This window comes from Ranitomeya variabilis, chromosome 1 (genome assembly GCF_051348905.1).
Source record: "Ranitomeya variabilis isolate aRanVar5 chromosome 1, aRanVar5.hap1, whole genome shotgun sequence".
NCBI classification, from domain to species: Eukaryota; Metazoa; Chordata; class Amphibia; order Anura; family Dendrobatidae; genus Ranitomeya; species Ranitomeya variabilis.
The window spans coordinates 280,438,716-280,459,364 of NC_135232.1; the positions used below are offsets into that span (position 1 = coordinate 280,438,716).

At 45.5% G+C, this 20,649-nt stretch overlaps 1 long non-coding RNA gene across 1 annotated transcript in view; it reads right to left on the reverse strand.

The window, feature by feature from the left end:
* Positions 1-20,346, reverse strand: part of LOC143793931 (uncharacterized) — a 45,933-nt gene extending 25,587 nt beyond the window's left edge. Inside the window, exon 1 of the long non-coding RNA XR_013220339.1 lies at positions 20,278-20,346. This is a non-coding gene — a long non-coding RNA (uncharacterized LOC143793931). The remainder of the gene's footprint in view (positions 1-20,277) is intronic.
* Positions 20,347-20,649: the final 303 nt, after the last annotated feature.

A 20,649-nucleotide genomic window follows, 5' to 3' on the forward strand; every position in this document is an offset into this window, starting at 1 on the left:
GCACATCCTGTTCAGCATGGTGGGCATGGAAGTACTAGCATGGCTGTGATTGGCTGCTGAAATGATGTCAGGATGCACTATAAAAGTCGCTGCCGCCATTTAGGGCTCACTCTGCTGTGAATTCAGTTAGGGACAGGAAGCTGTGTTCTGACTGAGGGCCAGTTTAGATATAGCGATTTGCTTCATTGTGCTTTACCCAGGCTAATTTAGCAACCGCACTCTGTAGTCATTTCTGCAAAAAAAATAAATAAATAAAGTTCACCAAACACACCACTTTACAGTTGTGTAGGCCACATTAGCTCATATTAAAGTCTAGTCCACACTTTAGAAAATTAGTGTTTCTTATACCTGTTAGGAACTGTTCAGGAATAAGCACACTAAGCCCTTAGTACTTTTCTGCTTATCTTTATCAGTCAACCAAGATGAAGAGGGCAGGGAGTAAGGCACGTGGGCGTGGGCATAGGCGCGGAGCAGGGAGAGGACGTGGGGATTCTGTGCCTGCTGCGGGCACCAGTGACTCATCATCACTCAGTTTCAGCAGGGAACAGTCCTTCATGCGCAGCTTTGTAGGAGATCGCCGTACACCGCTGCTGCGTGAAGAACAAATTGAAGCCGTTGTCGGATGGATGGCAGCTAACGCATCAATTTCAATTAATGCCACATCCTCTCAGGCACAGAGCACTGGAGAGCACCCATCTGTCTCTTCACCACCTGCCAAATTGCCCAGGCAGTCAGAGAGCCCAGGACAGGAGCCATCTCTACTTCTGTTCTCTGAATCTCTTGGCTTGGAAACAGGGGGCCAGCCAAGCAGCACTGGAGAAATGGAAGAAGAGGCAGTGTGCAGTGATGCCCAACAGCTTTGTCTCTCTGACTCTAAAGAGGCGGGTGGGCCAGTGCCTCCGGTCACCACACCGCAGTACGCATCTGATGATGAGACTCAGGTGCCACTTTCTGGTGCGAACTGTGCTGCCGAAACTACCCAGGAGGAGCAGTTGGTGGCAGAGGGTAGTGTAAATGATGAGGTCCTTGACCCATCGTGGTGTGAGGTACAGGAAGGTGGTGGGAGCAGCTCTGAGGAAGAGATTCTCTGAATGGACCAAAGAGGGAGAGGGAGGGGGAAGACTGCAGTTCCTGTAGCCTCCACTTCGGCACCCGTTAGGAGAATGCCTCTTCCAAGAGCCAAAACGGGCGCTCCCAAGACTTGCAGTGCCTGGTCCTTTTTTGACACAGTTGCAGATGACATTTGCTTTGTCAAATGCAAGGTGTGTCATCAGAAAGTCAAAAGAGGGAAAAATGTCAGCAACCTCAATACCACAAATATGTGGAAACATGTGCGAACCAAGAACGCAGTGGAGTTACAAAAATACACTGAAGACCTAGGTCAACCAACAGCGGCACCTACCACCTCTTCAGCTCGTGTTGTTGCCTCTTCCTCCAGCTCACACACAGCTGGTTCGGCTTCCTCACAGGATCACCATGGAAGAACCTCTGGCACTGTTGTCCAGAGACCCACAGTAATTCCACCCACAGCACCACGTTCCCAGTCATCCTCACACTCCCAGCCCAGTCTACAGCCATCAGTAGCACAGGCATGGGAGAAAAGGCGGCCATTCTCGGCAAACCACCCCCGAGCTCAGGCTCTGAATGCTGGCATTGCAAAACTACTGTCCCTTGAAATGCTGTCATTCAGGCTGGTGGAGACTGACAGCTTCCGTAACTTGATGGCATTGGCAGTCCCACAATACAATGTGCCCAGCCGCTTTTATTTCAGCAGGCAAGCCGTCCCTGCCCTGCAAAAGCATGTGGAGGGACACATAAATCACGCGCTACTGAACGCTGTCAGTAGCAAGGTCCACCTCACCACTGATGCGTGGACCAGTCACCATGGACAGGGGCAATACCTTTCCCTCACTGCCCATTGGGTTAACGTTGTTGAGCCGGGTACAGTTTGTGCGACTGGCGCAGGACATGTTCTGCCAACTCCAAGGATTGCAGGAAACCAGTCTGTCCGCATTGACTCCTCCTCATACACAAGTTCCTCAGAATCACCGCTGCAGGAGCCATCACAGTCAACCTCCACATGGACCCGTGAACATTTACCTGTTACGACCGACATGAGCACAGCTGTGGCCAAACGTCAATAGGCCGTCTTGAAATTAATTTCTTTGGGGAATCGAAGCCACACAGCGCAGGAGCTCTGGAATGCCATCAAGCAGGAGAGCGACGTGTGGTTTGTGGCAGCGAATCTCCAGCCATGCATGGTAGTGTGTGACAATGGCCGAAATCTGGTGTCAGCTCTGGCCCTAGGCAACCTCACTCACATCCCATGTCTGGCACATGTGCTCAACTTGGTCAAGCAGAGTTCTTTGAGGGACTATCCGGATCTTGATGCACTGCTGCACAAGGTCCGCCTAGAGTGTGCTCACTTACGGCGTTCCAGCATGGCAAGATCGCGCATTGCAGCTCTGCAGCGCCGATTCTGCCTTCCGGAACATCGCATCATATGTGACCTACCCACCAGGTGGAATTCCACGTTACATATGTTGGAGCGGTTGTGTGAGCAGCAGCAAGCAGTAATGGAGTACCAGCTGCATCAGGCGCAAAGAAGTCATACTCCGCGCCATTCAGACTTCGCAACCACTGAGTGGGCCACTATGAAGGACGTCTGCCAGGTTTTGCGTTCCTTTGATGATTCCACGTGGATGGCAATTGCAGATGATGCACTAGTCAACATGACTGTCCCCTTATCTGCCTGCTTCAACAAACACTGCAAGCGCTAAGGGATGATGTTGTGGAAGAGGTGGAGGATGAGGAGTCACCAATTCCATCAGCTTCTGAACAGTCAGCGCTATGTGGTTCCTCACAAAGGCCTAGGCAGGGGACACTTTGTGAGGAGGATGAGGAGGAGTCAATGGAGGAGGAAGACATCGGTCCAGAGGAGGGAGTTACACAATTATCCAGTAGTCACTGTGTAGAGCGAGGGTGGGGTGATGCAGAGCAGGCAGAGATCACGCCTCAAGCAGGGGACAGCGTTTCTTGGCCAGTTGGCAGTCTGCAGCACATGGCTGATTACATGCTGCAGTGCCTGAGAAACGACCGCCGCATCGCCCACATTCTGAACATGGCTGATTATTGAGTGTACACCCTACTAGATCCTCGCTACCAGGACAACTTACAAAGCCTCATAACACCGTTGAACCGGGATCGTAAAATGCGGGAGTACCAAGACACACTGGTGAATTCCATCATCTTCTCCAGACCAAGTGAGAGCAGTGCTGCTAGTGCTTTACAAAGCAGCTCAGTACATCGAGGCAGTGGAGGAAGCTGTGCACAAAGAGGGAGAAGAATCAGTGCCTCAGCACAAGGCAAGACCAGTATGGCCCAACTGTGGCACAGTTTTGTGTGCCCGCCACACATGTCTACACCATCACAGATGGCTCCAGTCAGCAGGAGGCAACGTTTCCGTCAGATGGTGACAGACTACATGTCTTGCCCTCTTACTGTACTCCCAGACGGCTCTTCCCCCTTCAAATTTTGGGTCTCTAAGCTGGATACATGGCCAGAGCTAAGCAAGTAGGCATTGGAGGTACTGGCTTGCCCTGCTGCTAGTGTATTATCGGAACGCGTCTTTAGTGCCGCAGGTGGTGTACTAACAGACCGTCGCATGCGACTATCCTCCGATAACGTTGACCGGCTTACTTTTCTGAAAATTAACAAGGCCTGGATCTCACAGGCATTTGCCACTCCTCTTCCAGATGAAATAATTGGTTGGCTACAGTATCCAGGTCTCCTGTTGCGTTCATGTTTCTACCACCTGAACTGTAATCCCTGGGCTCCAACACCGCCAGTTGATGCTCAGAAGTGCAGGCTGCACAGTCAAAACACATGACCCAGTGTTATTGGTTTCAGTAACGTCAGCTGATCCCCTGCTGTATAGCTGGCAATGTGTCCTGCGACCGCCACGCTGACACAACTACTGAAATTTAAGGGAACCTATCCCCCCCCAGGTGTTTGTTACTAAAAGAGCCACCTTGTGCAGCAGTAATGCTGCACAAGGAAAAGGTAGCTCTTTCAGTTTAGCTCCTTGCACACGTAGAACTTAACACTTATAAAATGTGTCCCCTCACACCGTGAGACCGTCCCGGAGGTGGGACTTTCCTTCGTAATGGGACGCAGCACAGCCGTCATTCCTACCCCCTTGGTGCCATGCGCTGCCTCCTCAGCGTTGTTTGAATCTGTCCCGTAGCCAGCGCTGTTGTTATCCCTTGGCCATGTGCACTTACCGCTGCCCGTCTTCTGATATCATTTGTTGTCAGGCTGCCTGCGCCTGTGCAGACGCGCTGCCTGAGATTCTGCCTCACAGTCTCTTCTGCTTTAATCACACTGGGATCCATGGGCATGCGCAGTGCATATCTTCACCTCAGGCTCTCACTCATCTCCCTCTGCCTTCTTCAGACTGTGCGCCGTCAGCTGATCCCTAATAGCATGCCACGGCCGTGACACCGCACAGTCTGAAGAAGCCGGAAGGAGGGGAGTGAGAGGCAAAGATATGCACTGCGCATGCCCATGGATCCCAGGCCCGCAGTGTGATTATATTAGACAACACTGCGAGGTGGGATCTCGGGCAGCGTGGCCGCACAGGCGCAGCCAGCCTGACAACAAATGATGTCAGAAGACGGGCAGCGCTAACTGCGCATGGCCAAGGGATAACATAACAGCGCAGGCTCCGGGACAGAATCAAACAATGCTGAGGAGGCGGCGCACGTCGCCAAGGGGGTAGGAATGATGGCTGTGCTGCGTCCCATTATGAAGGAAAGTCCCACCTCCGGGACAGTCTGTGTGAGGGGACACATTTCATAAGTGTCTAGTTCTGCATTTGCAAGGAACATAATTAAGAGAGCCACCTTTTCCTTTTGCAGCATTAGCGCTGTACAAGATGGCTCTTTCAGCTACAAACACCTGGGGGGGGGTTAAAGGTTCCCTTTCAACTTGCTCCAATTAGGCCTCGGCCTACACTCCGCTCCTCCTTGACTCCCTGGGCTCTAACACCGCCAGTTGGTGCTCGGAAGTGCTGGCTGCACAGAGAAAAAACACTCGCCACTGTGTCAGCGGGGTTCAGTAACATCAGCTGTTCCCCTGCTGTGTAGCCAGCAACGTGTCCTGCAAACGTCACGCAGACACAACAGACAATAAGCTGCCTCCAGTGCAGGCTTCGGCCTACACTCTGCTCCTCTGCTCCTCCTTGATTCCCTGGGCTCTAACACCACCAGTTGGTGCTCGGAAGTGCTGGCTGCACAGAGAAAAACACTCGCCACTGTGTCAGTGGGGTTCAGTAACGTCAGCTGTTCCCCTGCTGTGTAGCCGGCAACGTGTCCTGCAAACGCCACGCAGACACAAGAGACAATAAGCTGACTCCAGTGCAGGCTTCGGCCTACACTCTGCTCCCCCTGCTGACCCTTGGCTCCAACACCACTAGTTGGGGCTCTAGGAAGACAATCTTGAATAGGTCCCCCTGGTTCCAGTACCGTCAGCTGGTTCCGGGCAGAGCCTTTGGCTTAGGTGCCTCCTTCTGGGTATCCGAGTTCCACCAATGTCAGGTGGTCCTTGGTAGTGCTTTCTGGCACGGGTACCTCCTGCTTAGTAACCGGGTTCCAGTAACGTCAGCTGGTCCTCGGTAGTTCCATTGGCTCTTATACCTTCGGCTACCCATCCGGGTTCCAGTACCATCAGCTGGTTCTCGGCAGTGTCTTTTGCTCTTGTACCTTCTGCTACCCATCATGGTTCCAGTACTGTCAGCTGGTTCCGGGCAGAGCCTTTGGCTTAGGTGCCTCCTTCTGGGTATCCGAGTTCCACCAACGTCAGGTGGTCCTTGGTAGTGCTTTCTGGCACGGGTACCTCCTGCTTAGTAACCGGGTTCCAGTAGCGTCAGCTGGTCCTCGGTAGTTCCATTGACTCTTGGACCTTCGGGTAGCCATCCGAGTTCCAGTTCCATCAGCTGGTTATCAGCATTTTCTCAGCCTTCTTGTACCTTCTGCTACATTTCCAAGTTCAAGACCCTAAAGACGATGACCCGGAAGACCGAGAAGCAGAAGAACAAGAGGCTGCAGAACAAAGAGCAGAAGAACATTAAGCACAAGACTAAACATCAGAGCAAAAGATATTATCTAAATTATAAGCAGAAGAAGACTAAGCAGTGTATGGGGGTGAGTACGTTCCTCCTCGTGGTGCCTCTGGAAAAAGCCTGCTGCTGCAGGCCTAAGTGAACGCGGACAAATCCTGTTGTAACTCTTTTATGACAGGCAGAATGGAAGGTGTAATCTTCAAACTGTTATAGATAACAACTACAGGAATGCCTGTCACAAATAAGAATATGATGAAGAAGTAGAATATGAAGAATGTAACAAAAAAAATAATAGGTAGAAGATGAAGAACAAGATGAATAAGGTGAAGAAGAAGTTGATGTCAAAGATGCTGCTGCTGAGGATGATGAAGAAGAAAGTGTCGGAGAAGTAAAAAAGAAGGTGAAGGGCATGGAAGAAGTGAAACATCAATATCTGATAAAATAAAAAAAATCTTAACATAGTCAATATCTTTGTAACTCCGATCGTCTTAAAAAAAATTAAAATTCCTGCTATTCTATTTGATTGGGCTAAACCTCTATGCCTTTAATGTCTCTGCCACCTCCCCCAATACATCCTACATCATTCTTAGTTGTTTTCCTTCATGTAGAATGAACCTACAAGGAAAGAAAGGGTTTATTTTAATTTCCGATATTTTGGTCCCATTGACTTGCATTGGTATCGGGTATCGGTATCGGCGATAGCCGATATTTTTTGAATATCGGCCGATCCAATCCGATACCGATACTTTCCGATATCGGAAGGTATCACTCAACACTATTTAACACTAAAGGTAAGGACAATCCCGATTGTGTGGTGTATTTATATGAACTATAGCTTTTTCTTATTTTCTTACAGCAGGGTATATGTTAATTTATTTGGCTTCTGTCTTGGGTCATGTCCTTAACCCCTTCACGCCGCAGCCCTTTTTCGTTTTTGCGTTTTCGTTTTTCGCTCCCCTCCTTCCCAGAGCCATAACTTTTTTTATTTTTCTGTCAATATGGCCATGGGAGGGCTTATTTTTTGCGGGACGAGTTGTACTTTTGAACAACTCCATTGGTTTTACCATGTCTTGTACTAGAAAACAGGAAAAAAATTCCAAGTGTGGTGAAATTGCAAAAAAAGTGCAATCCCACACTTGTTTTTTGTTTGGCTTTTTTGCTAGGTTCAACTAAATGCAAGAACTGACCTGCCATTGTGATTCTCTAAGCCATTATGAGTTCATAGACACCTAACATGCCTAGGTTATTTTTTATCAAATATAAAAAAAAAAATTGCGCCATTTTGCAATACCCTTAGCGTCTCCATTTTTCGTAATCTGGGGTCGGGTGAGGGCTTATGTTTTGCGTGCCAAGCTGATGTTTTTAATGATACTACATTTGTGCAGATACGTTCTTTTGATCACCCGTTATTGCATTTTAATTCAATGTTGCGGAGACCAAAAAAACATAATTCTGGCGTTTCAAATTTTTTTCTCGCTATGCTGTTTAGCGATCAGATTAATGCCTTTTTTTATTGATAGATCGGGCGATTCTGAACACGGCGATACCAAACGTGTATGTTTGATTTTTTTTATTGCTTTATTTTGGATGGGGCGAAAGGGGGGTGATTTAAACTTTTATATATATTTGTTTTTTCATATTTTTTAAAACATTTTTTTAAAACTTTTGCCATGCTTAATAGCCTCCATGTGAGGCTAGAAGCTAGCAGAACTGGATCGGCTCAGCTACATAACAGCGATCATCAGAGCATGTTGTGAAAGGGTTAAATAGTATTTCCACACAAAATAGGTAATAAATAACAACATTTACCCATGTCTATTTTACATCAGCATCATTTTTGAAGCTTCTTTATTTGTTAGCATGTTCAAAAGCTTTAACCCCTTTCTGACATCGGATGTACTATCACGTTGAGGTGACCTGGGCCCATATGACCATCGATGGGATAGTACGTCATATGCGATCAGCCGTGCTTACAGCGGGAGCGTTGCCGATCGCGGCCAGGTGTCAGCTGATTATCACAGCTGACATCCGGCCCCGCTCCTGGCACTTTAACCCCCGCAACACTGCGATCAAACAAGATCGCAGCATTCCGGTGGCATAGGGAAGCATCACACAGGGAGGGGACTCCCTGCTTGCTTCCCTGAGACCCTCAGAACAACGCGATGTGATCGTGTTGTTCCAAGGGTCTCCCCCTGTCTTTTCCCTGCAGGCCCCGTATCCAAGATGGCCGCTGCGTCCTTCCGAGTCCTGCAGGGAGGTGGCTCCTCGGTGCCTGCTCTCAGCGATCTGACACTATATAGTGATGTCCCACCCTGGGACAAAGTAAAAGTAAAAGATATTATACTGTGTAAAAAATTTTTAAAAAAATTCCTAAATAAAGAAAAATATATATATATATTGTTCCAATAAATACATTTCTTTATGTAAATAAAAAAAACAATAAAAGTACACATATTTGGTATCCCCGCGACTGTAATAACCTGACCTAAACTGTCCCACTAGTTAACCCCTTCAGTGAACACCATAAAAAATAAATAAAAAACGAAGAAAAAAACAATGCTTTATCATCAAACCGCCGAACAAAAAGTGGAATAACACGCAATCAAAAAACAGATCTAAACATGGTACTGAAAACGTCATCCATTCAGTGCCATCAGAGGAAAAAATAAAAAAGTTATAGCTTTCAGAAAAAAGCAATGCAAAAGCAATTACCGTAAAATAGTTAAATATTATACAGTTAAAATATAAAATCTTCTTAAAAGTCGTGGGTCTTCTTATACGCCGTATGTCGTCTTATAGGGCCGGTGACTAATGTGCCTTTTGGGTGGGAGTGGTCCCGATGACGACGAGGGGGCGTCTCACAGTAAAGTGTGAGTGGACTATCCCCCATTACCTCATCGTAGCGCTGAAGCGTGGGGTCTCTGCTGGGAGCGGCGGCTCCTCTTTGTGCCGCATGGGTGCTGTGGGGCGGCGGCTCCTCTTCTGCAGTGTGGGGCCTCTGTGCTGTGGGGCGGCAGCGGCGTATTTTCATGCAGTCAGTCGGGGCTCCTCCGGCATCTTCTTAAATGGCCGCTAGGGGCGGCACATGCTCAGATTCAGATCTCGTCCCGAGATCTCGGGAGACGAGATCTGAATCTGAGCAGCGGCCATTTTCCCGGAGGCAGCTCCATTGCTGCGATGCGGTGGCCTCCGGGAAAATGGCCGCTGGGGGCGGCGCATGCTCAGATTCAGATCTCGTCCCGAGATCTCGGGAGACGAGATCTGAATCTGAGCAGCGGCCATTTTCCCAGAGGCCACCGCATCATAGCAATGGAGCTGCCAGCGGGGCCTCCGGGCTTTAAGGAGATGCTGGAGGAGCCCCGACTGACTGCATGAAGATACGCTGCCGCCGCCCCACAGCACAGAGGCCCCACACTGCAGAAGAGGAGCCGCCGCCCCACAGCACAGCACCCACGCGGCACAAAGAGGAGCAGCAGCCGCCGCTCCCAGCACAGAGACCCCACGCTGCAGCGCTACGATGAGGTAATGGGGGATACTCCACGCACTTTCCTGTGAGACGCCCCCTCGTCATCATCAGGACCACTCCCCCGCTCACCCACCATATACACCCGGCGTACAAGACGACCCCCGACTTTTAAGAAGATTTTCAGGGGTTAAAAAGTCATCTTATACGCCAGAAAATACGGTATTTTTTATATAAAATAATTTTTATTGTACAAAAGCGCCAAAACATAAAAAAAGATATAAATGAGGTATCGCTGTCATCGTACTGACCCGAAGAGTAAAACTACCTTATCAATTTTACCGCATGTGGAATGGTATAAACGCCCCACCCAAAAGAAATTCATGAATTGATGGTTTTTGTTCATTCTGCCTCCCAAAAATCATAACAAAAAGCGATCAAAAAATGTCATGTGCCCCAAAATGGTACCAATAAAAACGTCAACTTGTCCAGCAAAAAACAAGACCTCACATGACTCTGTGGGCCAAAATATGGAAAAATTATAGCTCTCAAAATGTGGTGATGCAAAAACTATTTTTTCAATAAAAATCGTATTTTAGCGTATGACAGCTGCCAAACATAAAAATTAAATATAAAAACCCACTATAAATAGTAAATCAAACCCCCCTTTATCACCCCCTTAGTTAGGGAAAAATAATAAAATAAAAAAAGTATTTATTTCCATTTTCCCATTAGGGCTAGGGTTGGGGCAAAAGTTAGGGCTAGGGTTGGGGCTAAATTTAGGGCTAGGGTTGGGGCTAAAGTTAGGGTTGGGGCTAGAGTTGGGATTAGGGTTTGGATTACATTTATGGCTGGGATTAGGGTTGGGATTAGGGTTAGGAGTGTGTCAAGGTTAGGGGTGTGGTTAGGGTTATGGTTGGGATTAGGGTTAGGGGTGTATTGGGGTTAGGGTTGTGGTTAGGGTTAGGGTTAGGGGTGTGTTGGGGTTAGGATTGTAGTTCGAATTGGGGGGTTTCCACTGTTTAGGCACATCAGGGGCTCTCCAAATGCGACATGGTGTCCGATCTCAATTCCAGCCAATTCTGCGTTGAAAATGTAAAATTGTGCTCCTTCCATTCTGAGCTCTGCTGTGCGCCCAAACAGTGGTTTACCCCCACATATGGGGTATCAGCCTACTCAGGACAAATTGGACAACAACTTTTGGGGTCCAATTTCTCTTGTTACTCTTGGGAAAATAAAAATTTGGGGGCTAAAAAATCATTTTTGTGGGAAAAAAATGATTTTTAATTTTCACGGCTCTGCGTTATAAACTTTAGTGAAACACTTGGGGGTTCAAAGTTCTCACAAAACATCTAGATAAGTTCCTTGGGGGGTACCGAGCTCACTTTGTGGATGGGATGCATCATCCATACGATCCAAGAAAGAGGTCGGTGATCATAAGATGGGAAGCGCCGGATCAAGAAGAGCAACACCTCTGGGACTGGACAGCCCCGCAGGTGATAATAAAAGTTATTTTCTTCTCTTACAGGTTGGGTTGGCGGCAGATATAAAGAATTATAGAATGCTGTATATCAGCCCTGAAAGGTGGTGGCCACATCCCATATCGGCTTAACCTGGTGACTTGCTATCCGATTGCAATGCGATTTTAACATGAGCTTTTACATAGAGCAATTCTCTATGTCACTTACACATTGTTTTCAAAGGAAATATTTGTCAAAACACACATATATACCTATATATACACTGCTCAAAAAGATAAAGGGAACACTAAACAACAGTATATAACTCCAAGTGAATCAATCTTCTGTGAAATCACACTGTCCACTTAGGAAGCAACACTGTTTGACAATAAATTTCACATTCTGTTGTGCAAATGGAATAGACAACAGATGGAAATTATTGGCAATTATCAAGACACACTCAATAAAGGAGTGTTCTGCAGGTGGGGACCACAGACCACATCTCAGTACCAATGCTTTCTGGCTAATGTTTTGGTCACTCTTGAATGTTGGTGTGCTTTCACACTTATGGTAGCATGGGACAGACTCTACAACCCACACAAGTGGCTCAGGTAGTGCAGCTCATCCAGGATGGCATATCAATGCGAGCTGTGGCAAGGTTTTCTGTGTCTGTCAGCATAGTGCCCAGAGGCTGGAGGAGCTACCAGGAGACAGGCCAGTACACCAGGAGATGTGGAAGGGCCGTAGGAGGGCAACAACCCAGCAGCAGAACTGTTACCTCAGCCTTTGTGCAAGGTGGAACAGGAGGAGCACTGCCAGAGCCCTGAAAAATGACCTCCAACAGGCCACAAATGTGCATGTGTCAGTGCACGCCCATAGATGGGGGTTTTGTTCACAGCCCAACACCATGCAGGATGCTTGGCATTTGCCACAGAACACCAGGATTGGCAAATTTGCCACTGGCGCCCTGTGCTCTTCACAGATGAAAGCAGGTTCACACTGAGCACATCTGACAGACATGACAGAGACTGGAGACGCTGTGGAAAGCGATCTGCTGCCTGCAATATCCTTCACCATGGCCAGGTTGACAGTGAGTCAGTAATGGTGTGGGGTGGCATTTCTTTGGAGGGCCGCACAGCCCTCCATGTGCTCGCAAGAGGTAGCCTGACTGCCATTAGGTACCGAGATGAGATCCTCAGACCCCTTGTGTGACCATATGCTTGTGCGGTTGGCCCTGGGTTCCTCCTAATGCAGGGTAATGCCAGACCTCATGTGGCTGGAGTGTGTCAGCAGTTCCTGCAAGATGAAGGCATTGAAGCTATGGACTGGCCTACCCATTCCCCAGACCTGAATCCGATTGAACACATCTGGGACATCATGTCTCACACCATCCACCAATGTCACGTTGCACCACAGACTGTCCAGGAGTTGGTGGATGCTTTAGTCCAGGTCTGGGAGAAGATCCCTCAGGAGGCCATCCGCCACCTCATCAGGAGCATGCCTGCACATTGTAGAGAGGTCATATAGGCATATAACGGCCACAAACACACTACTGAGCATAATTTTCTTGTCTTGAGGCATTTCCATTGAAGATGGATCAGCCTGTAATTGGATTTTCCACTTTGATTTTGAGTGGGATTCCAAATCCAGACCTCCATTGGTTAATAAATTTGATTTCCATTGATGTTTTTTGTGTGATTTTGTATAGAACAAAGTATTCAATGAGAATATTTCATTCATTTAGATCTAGGATGTGTTACTTGAGTGTTCCCTTTAATTTTTTGAGCAGTGTGTATATATGTATGTATATTTATATATATATATATATATATATATATATATATATATACATATATATATACATATATATTGTGGTGAAACGCTACCTGAGTGGGTTGGGGAACACTCGCTTGGCATAGGATTTAAGCACTCAGGCACGGTTTCTCCACGTAAACAGTCTTATTCGGTTTATTAGACATCATAAACCATAACACAAACAGTTCATTACACAGATCAATGGAACACATTTACCATCAACTGTCTGTTCCAATGGCAGATCCGTGTCTGCCCATAACCCTTTGTTACCTGGAGTTACCTTACAGGAGCTCCGGCTCCACACACTGACTCCTTCCAGTGCTGGTTCACAGGGGAAAGCTGCCTCACTGGGATCACCGTTCTTGTGACCAGGGCACCTCGGATAGTCCAGACCCACAGTAGGAACTGTAGCTTCCCCAACACAGAAGCCGTCACAGGCTCTGTAGATGCAGCCTCTCCATGCGCTCATCAGGAAGTCCAGTCACAGGCATTTCCAACACACAGGCCATCAGTCCATGGTCTCTCCAGGTGCTTGCAGGACTACAGTCCATCCCAGGACAATCCAACACCCTGACCATTCCAGGACTCACACTCTCACCAGGTGCTTGCAGGACTCCAGTCCACCCCAGGACAATCCAACACCCTGAGCATTCAGGTTTACTGTCTCTCAGGTGCTTCCAGGAAACCTCCACTCACAGGAGCTTCCAACACTGACCACCAGGTTCACGGTCTCTCAGGTGCTTCCAGGAAGACTCCACTCACAGGAGCTTCCAACACCGAACGTCCAGGACCTTGCACATGGACCAAACAGATCCATACAGTCTGACCATGTGACCAGACCTCAGTCACATTATATGGTTGTAACCACTCCCCTAGATGGGAGTATGTGTGGTTAGCCAGTCCCGCCCAGCTCACCAGCTAACCCTATAAGCCCGCCCTTATAAGTAAACACAACCAACTCTTGTAGAAGTATAAGTCCCATCATAACTATATCATTTTGGGCTTACAGCGCAGAGTTCCTCTGCGACACATACCGGCCATTTACAATCCTGCCAGACTTTGTCTCATCACCATAATTATGCCTCCAAGTGCATCCTGATGCACACACACAGCACCCCCTGGCTGTAACATGGGTTACCGCACCACAATATATATATATATTAAAATCTGGCAATTCAGGTGCCGCGTACAGTAATATCACAGCGTGACAGGTTAGGATAGAATAGATAGAATAGATATATACACATAGAATACACAGATATACAGATGTCAGAGACACACCCATACAGTGGGAGAAATAAGCATTTGATCCCTTGCTGATTTTGTAAGTTTCCTCACTGACAAAGACATGAACAGACTATAATTTTAAGGGTAGTTTAATTTTAAAATTGAGACACAGAATATCAAAAATAAATTCCAGAAAGTCACAATGGATAAATTATATAAATTTGTTTGCATTTTGCAGTGAGAAATAAGTATTTGATCCCTCTGTCAAACAAGACTTAACACTTGGTGGCAAAACCCTTGTTGGCAAGCACTGCAGTCAGACGTTTTTTGTCGTTGATGATGAGGTTTGTGCACATGTCAGGAAGAATTTTGGTCCACTCCTCTTTGTAGATCATCTCTAAATCATTAAGATTTTGAGGCTGTAGCTTGACAACTCGGAACTTCAACTACCTCCATAAGTTTTCTATGGGATTAAGGTCTGGAGACTGGCTAGGCCACTTCATGACCTAATGTGTTTATTTTTTAGCCACCCCTTTGTTGCCTTGACTGTATGTTTTGGGTCACTGTGTTGCTGGAAGACCCAGCCACGACCCATTTTTAATGGGAGGTTGTCACTCAGGATTTTATGGTACATGGATCAATCCCATCTCCCAATCTCCCATTGATGTGGTGAAGTAGTCCTGTGCCCTTAGCAGAGAAACAACCCCAAAACATAATGTTTCCACATCCATGCTTGACAGTGGGGACGGTGTTCTTTGGGTCAGAGGCAGCACTTCTCTTCCTCCAAACACAGCAAGTTGAGTTAATGCTAAAGACCTCAATTTTTGTCTCATCTGACCACAGCACCTTCTCCCAATCACTCACAGAATCATCCAGGTCTTCATTGGCAAACTTCAGACAGGCCTGTACATGTGCCTTCTTAAGCAGGGGCACCTTGCGGGCACTACACTACTACATTTTAAACCTTTATGGCAAAATGTGTTACCAATGTTTTTCTTAGTAACAGTAGTCCCAGCTGCCTTGAGATCATTAACAAATTCCCCCCATGTAGTTTTACGCTGGTCTCTGACCTTCCTCATGATCAAGGAGAGATATAAGGTGAGATTTTGTATGGTGCCCCAGATTGATGTCGATTGATAGTCATTTTGTATTTCTTTCATTTTCTTACTATTGCACCAACAGTTGTCTCTTTCTCACCCAGCGTCTCACTTATGGCTTTGTAGCCCATTCCAGCTTTGTGCAGGTCTATGATCTTGTCTCTGACATACTTATAAAGCTCTTTGGTCTTGCCCATGTTGTACAGGTTAGAGTCTGACTGATTAATTGAGTCTGTGGACAGAAGTTGTTTATAAAGGTGACTAAGTAAGACAGATGTCTTTAATGCAGGTAACAAGTTGATTAGGAGCGTCTAACTGGTCTGTAGGAGCCAGAACTCTTAATGGTTGGTAGGGGATCAAATACTTATTTCTCGCTGCAAAATGTAAATAAATTATTCAATGTGATTTTCTGAATTTAGTTTTGATATTCTATCTGTTAGGGCTAGCGGAACGCACCAAATAATGAAGAGGTAGATATGAGGTGCGTTCGCAGCCCGGGGTCCACCGTGCAGAGATGGTACCTGCTGCTGAGTAATGGCGGATGGACACTTGCTCAAACGTGGGTTAGACTTCACCCAGTGTGAATGGAAGTGAACTCTGTTGCTTCACAGAGTCGCCAAAATACGCTGCGCCCTGTTAGCAGTCACAGGGTGCAGCTGCAAGACACTAGTGGGATCCCTATGAATCACCCCCACTACACTGGTGATTGGAATCGCTCTGACCCTCGGTGGCTTTTGAGCCCGTGCCTGAGGACGCCCCAAGTCAGATGCAGAGCCCCTACACTGACAGGCTGTCAGGAAAGCGCACTGAATGAGCACGGTGCCGTACAGACGGGCATTGCAAAAAGGCACTGTAACGTGTGCTGCACGTGCAGGTAGCACTGTCGGGCGCTAGATAGCTTCCACCATTCGCGAGCAGTCAACAACACAAGGAATGGGAATGATTAAGGAGCTTTCATCCATCGACAGTCATTCATCTACACACACGTTATCAAGTTTATACTAGCGCATGGCCGTGTGGCCATGCGAACCTTTTATAGTGGAAGCTCTCCGGGACCTTCCTAGTGATCCAATAGGAGCTGCTACTGGACCTGAGCATTTGACCCCCAACCTCCAATGAGAGGTCGTCCCTTGGGCATGCTCAGTCTTCATGATGCTCTCTGTGCTTCAAACAGAACCCTGAGACTATCACAGAGCAGGTGCATTTATACGGAGACTTGATTACACACAGGTGGATTATATTTATCATCATTAGTCATTTAGGAGAACATTGGATCATTCAGAGATCCACAATGAACTTCTGAAGTGAGTTTGCTGCACTGAAAGTAAAGGGGCCGAATAATATTGCACGCCCCACTTTTCAGTTTTTGAATTTCCACAAAAATTTAAAATAACCAATACATTTTGTTGAACTTCACAATTGTGTTCCACTTGTTGTTGATTCTTCGCCAAAAATTTACATTGGGTATCTTTATGTTTGAAGGTTGAAAAGTTCCAGGGGGCCGAATACTTTCGCAAGGCACTGTACATATATATATGATGGAGAGAAGGATTATATACCGTAAATATATATAGGATAGATATATAGATGTCAGTGACAAATACAATTAGATTAGTGTGTATGAATATCACTGTACATGTAGTTAATTAATAAAAGATTATTTTTTGGAAAAAAAATGGCATGGGCTCCAGGACAATTTTCGTAACCAGCAGAAGGAAAGCCAATGACAGTGGGCTGATGTTTATAGCCTGTGAATGGGGTAATACCCATGGCTATTAATATCAGCTCATAGATATATACTTAGCCTTTACTGGTTATTAAAATGGGGGACCCTAAAAAAATATGTAGGGTCCCCTATAGTTAATAACCAGCAAAACCTATGCAGATAGCTGCAGGCTGCTATTAATAGCCTATGAAGGGGCCATGGATTCTGCCCCATCAGGCTAAAAACATCAGCTCTCCCCCACCCCAGAAAAGGAGCATCTCTAAGATACGTCAATTATAGCACTTAGCCTCCCTCTTCCTACTTGCCTTGTAGCGGCGGTAAGTGGAGTGGAGTGATAGTTGGGGGGTTGATGTCACCTTTGTAGTGACAGGTGACATCAAGCCCAAAGGTTAGTAATGGAGAAACGTCAATAAGACATCCACATTACTAACCCCATAGTCACATTGTATGAAAACACAGACACCCAGAATAAAGTCCTTTAATTGAAAGAATGACACTGACTCCTTTAATAATCTTTATTAAACCATACTTATGATTTTGCCTATTCCACGATGCCCTCATCATCTGAAAAAGAGTTAAAAGAAACAAACAACAATATTCCTCACCTTTCCGCAGAGATGCTGCTAATCCATTTCTCCCACGATGAGTCTAGCTCTGCCACATCTAGATGGCAGGCTGCATGGCTGAATGATGCAATCATACAGCCTATCATTCAGCAGAGACTGAGCACAGTGTCTCCCTGTGAACTCCTGCTCGCGGTGCTGTCAGACAGGTCCTGCGAGTTCACAGCCAATGAACTCACTTCACCTTTCTGACGTCAGCTTGAGCGCCGTGGGAAATTTCAAAAGGGTATATTTCATGGTCTGTATGTGAACTGCATTGCCTCGACTGTACATGGATTTCTAGAACCAAATGTACAGCCATACTGACAGATATGAGGCTTTGAGTCCTGGTTGGGAGACATGTGGTAAGTGCAAGCATTATGGTCCATATGCGGGGTGTGAAAAATGTCTGTTTGAACCTGACCTTATTCTGATTTTTTTAGGAGGCACAATGAACAAATCAACAGCAGTTTTGAAATAGTTTTTTTAAAATGATATTTGCCTTGTATAAGTGATAAGATGGCTTTATTCTTCATGGCGGTATGATTAGAGTGATACTAAATTTATATAGCCCTTTTGATGTTTTACTTCTTTTACACACTAAAAATGTTTTTGTTTTTATTTAAATGTTTGCAGCACTCTATTTTGGAAATTATGACTTTTTAAAAAATTTCTATTAACTGAAGTATGAGGGCTTATTTTTTCACAAGTATTTTCATGACAACCATTGGTACCCCTCAGGGGGAGACGGAGTGACTGATGGGGTAAGAGAGATAGCCCTCTCCCCACACCCCTTTAGAGGCCGCAGTAACTATTGACAATGGCATCTACAGTGTTAAACAACTTGGAATGGTGCTGGAACCATCCTCAGCTGTTGCTGAAGTATCTTGGCAGTCAATCTCAGCTCTTGTGACCTCATGATCACCTGGACAAACCAGTACATTTGCAGGAACACCTCGGCAAATAGGACATAAAAAATAGCTAGAGAATGAATGAATGAATGAATGGATGAATGATTATAATTCTATTCAAAGGAATAAAAAAATATTAAGTACATATGTAAGCACAAATGGTGCCTTTAAAACACAGTTAGACATGTGAAAGTAAATCCGTCATAAAACTACATTAGCAGGAAAAATAAAAATTACAGAACTCAGAATGTAGTGAAATGACAGCATGCTTGAAGCCCAAAGCATCCATGCTTAAGAGGAGGATAAACTACTTTAATCATTTAAGAATTTAAAGTTATAAGCAATTCCCCAATGAATCTATTCCTTATACTACTGAAGGTACAAGTGCAACATCAGGGAATTATTTTTCTTCACCATTTCAAATCATAGAAAGTGCAAAAGTGTTGGCACCCTTGAAATTGTTCCAGAAAATGAAGTGTTTCTCCAGGAACATTATTGCAAATACCCATGTTTTGTTATACACATTTATTTCCTTTATTTGTATTGGCACAACACACAAAAAAAGAAAGAACGGTAAATTGGACTTAATTTCACACAAAACCCCAAACATGGGCAGGACAAAATTGTTGTCACCCTCAATTTAATTTTTTGGCTCCACACCCTTTGGAACAAATTACTTCAATCAATCACTTCCTATAACTGAAAAAAAGTTCCTTGCACTTCTCAATTTGGACCATTCCTCTTTTGCAAACTGCATCAGGTCTTTCATATTTGAAGGGTGCTATCTCCAAAAAGCAATTTTAATATCTCTGCTCAGCTGTTCAATGGGATTTAGATCCAAAATAATTGCTAAGCCACTTCAGAACTCTCTAGTGCTCAGTTTCCATCCATTTCTGGGTGTTTCTTGATGTATGTTTGGAGTCATTGTCCTACTGGAAGACCCATGACCTAGGAAACAAAGCCAGATTTCTGACACTGGGCACTACATTGCGACCCAAATTCTTTGGTAATCTTCAGATTTCATGATGCCTTCTACACAGTCAAGGCACCCAGTGCCAGAGGCATCAAAACAACTTTGAACCTCCACCCAGAGGCAGCAAATCAACCCTAAAACATCTTTGAACCTCCACCATATTTGACAGTAGGTACTATGTTCTTTTCTTTGTAGGCCTCATTCAGTATTCGGAATCTTGGTCTAATCTGTCCACAAGATGCTTTCCCAGAAGCATTTTGGCTTACTCACGTACATTTTGGCAAACTGCAGTCTAGTGGTGTCCTCCTGGGTCTCCTGCCCTAGAATTTTATATCAAGCAAATGTTGATTGATAGTTTGTGCTGACACTGATTCGTCCTAAGCCTGCAGGACAGCTTGAATTTCTTTGGAACTTGATTAGGGCTGCCTACCACCATCCAAAATATCGTGCCTGGCAGCCTTTCATCAATTTTTCTCTGCCGTCCACGTCCAGGGAAATTATCTACAGTACCATGGGTTGCAAACTTCTTGATTGTGTTGCACACAGAGGACAAAAGAATATCAAGATCTCTGGAGATGTCAGGCAAGTTATTAACATAATGAGAGCTTCACCAAGATGTGGCAGTGGGCTTACAGCATACATTCTGGAAGTCAGCTAAGAACCTTGTGTTCAGTAAATTGCATTTGGTACGAAAGGGACCAACTGTTAGGCTCAACATGATGTGTTAGTAGGCTTATACATTCTACAGTTATTTTATATATATTTTACCACTGACAGTAGACTTATAGCAAAATTCTAGACATCCAAAACATGTTTGTTTGTTGAAATACCTAACAATCAAAATCTGCCTCTTTAAGAAACCAAAGCAGGAAATAACATTACCTTTCAAGATCTGAATTCAATATTCACTCCAGGCGTGAAACTAAGCAATCACTTACACAGAGCTGTGACTAGCCACTGCCACAAAGAAACACTGTTCAATTGGTGAGAATTGAATGCAGCCTTGCTCCTTGAGAGCATTTAACATAAGGATAGTTACATATGGTGCAGAAGCAATTCAGAGTGCAACTTTTGTTGGAAATGGACTGTGAAGGTGTCAGAAAATATAATTGACAGTTATCTATGTCTTTTTTAGAACTACAGAACCAATATAACAAAAACCAGGTCATGGTATATAGTTATAAAAACAAATAAATAAAATGATCTATGCTTTATAACCTTTGTTTAATCACAGCATTCTGGGATGCAATTTCC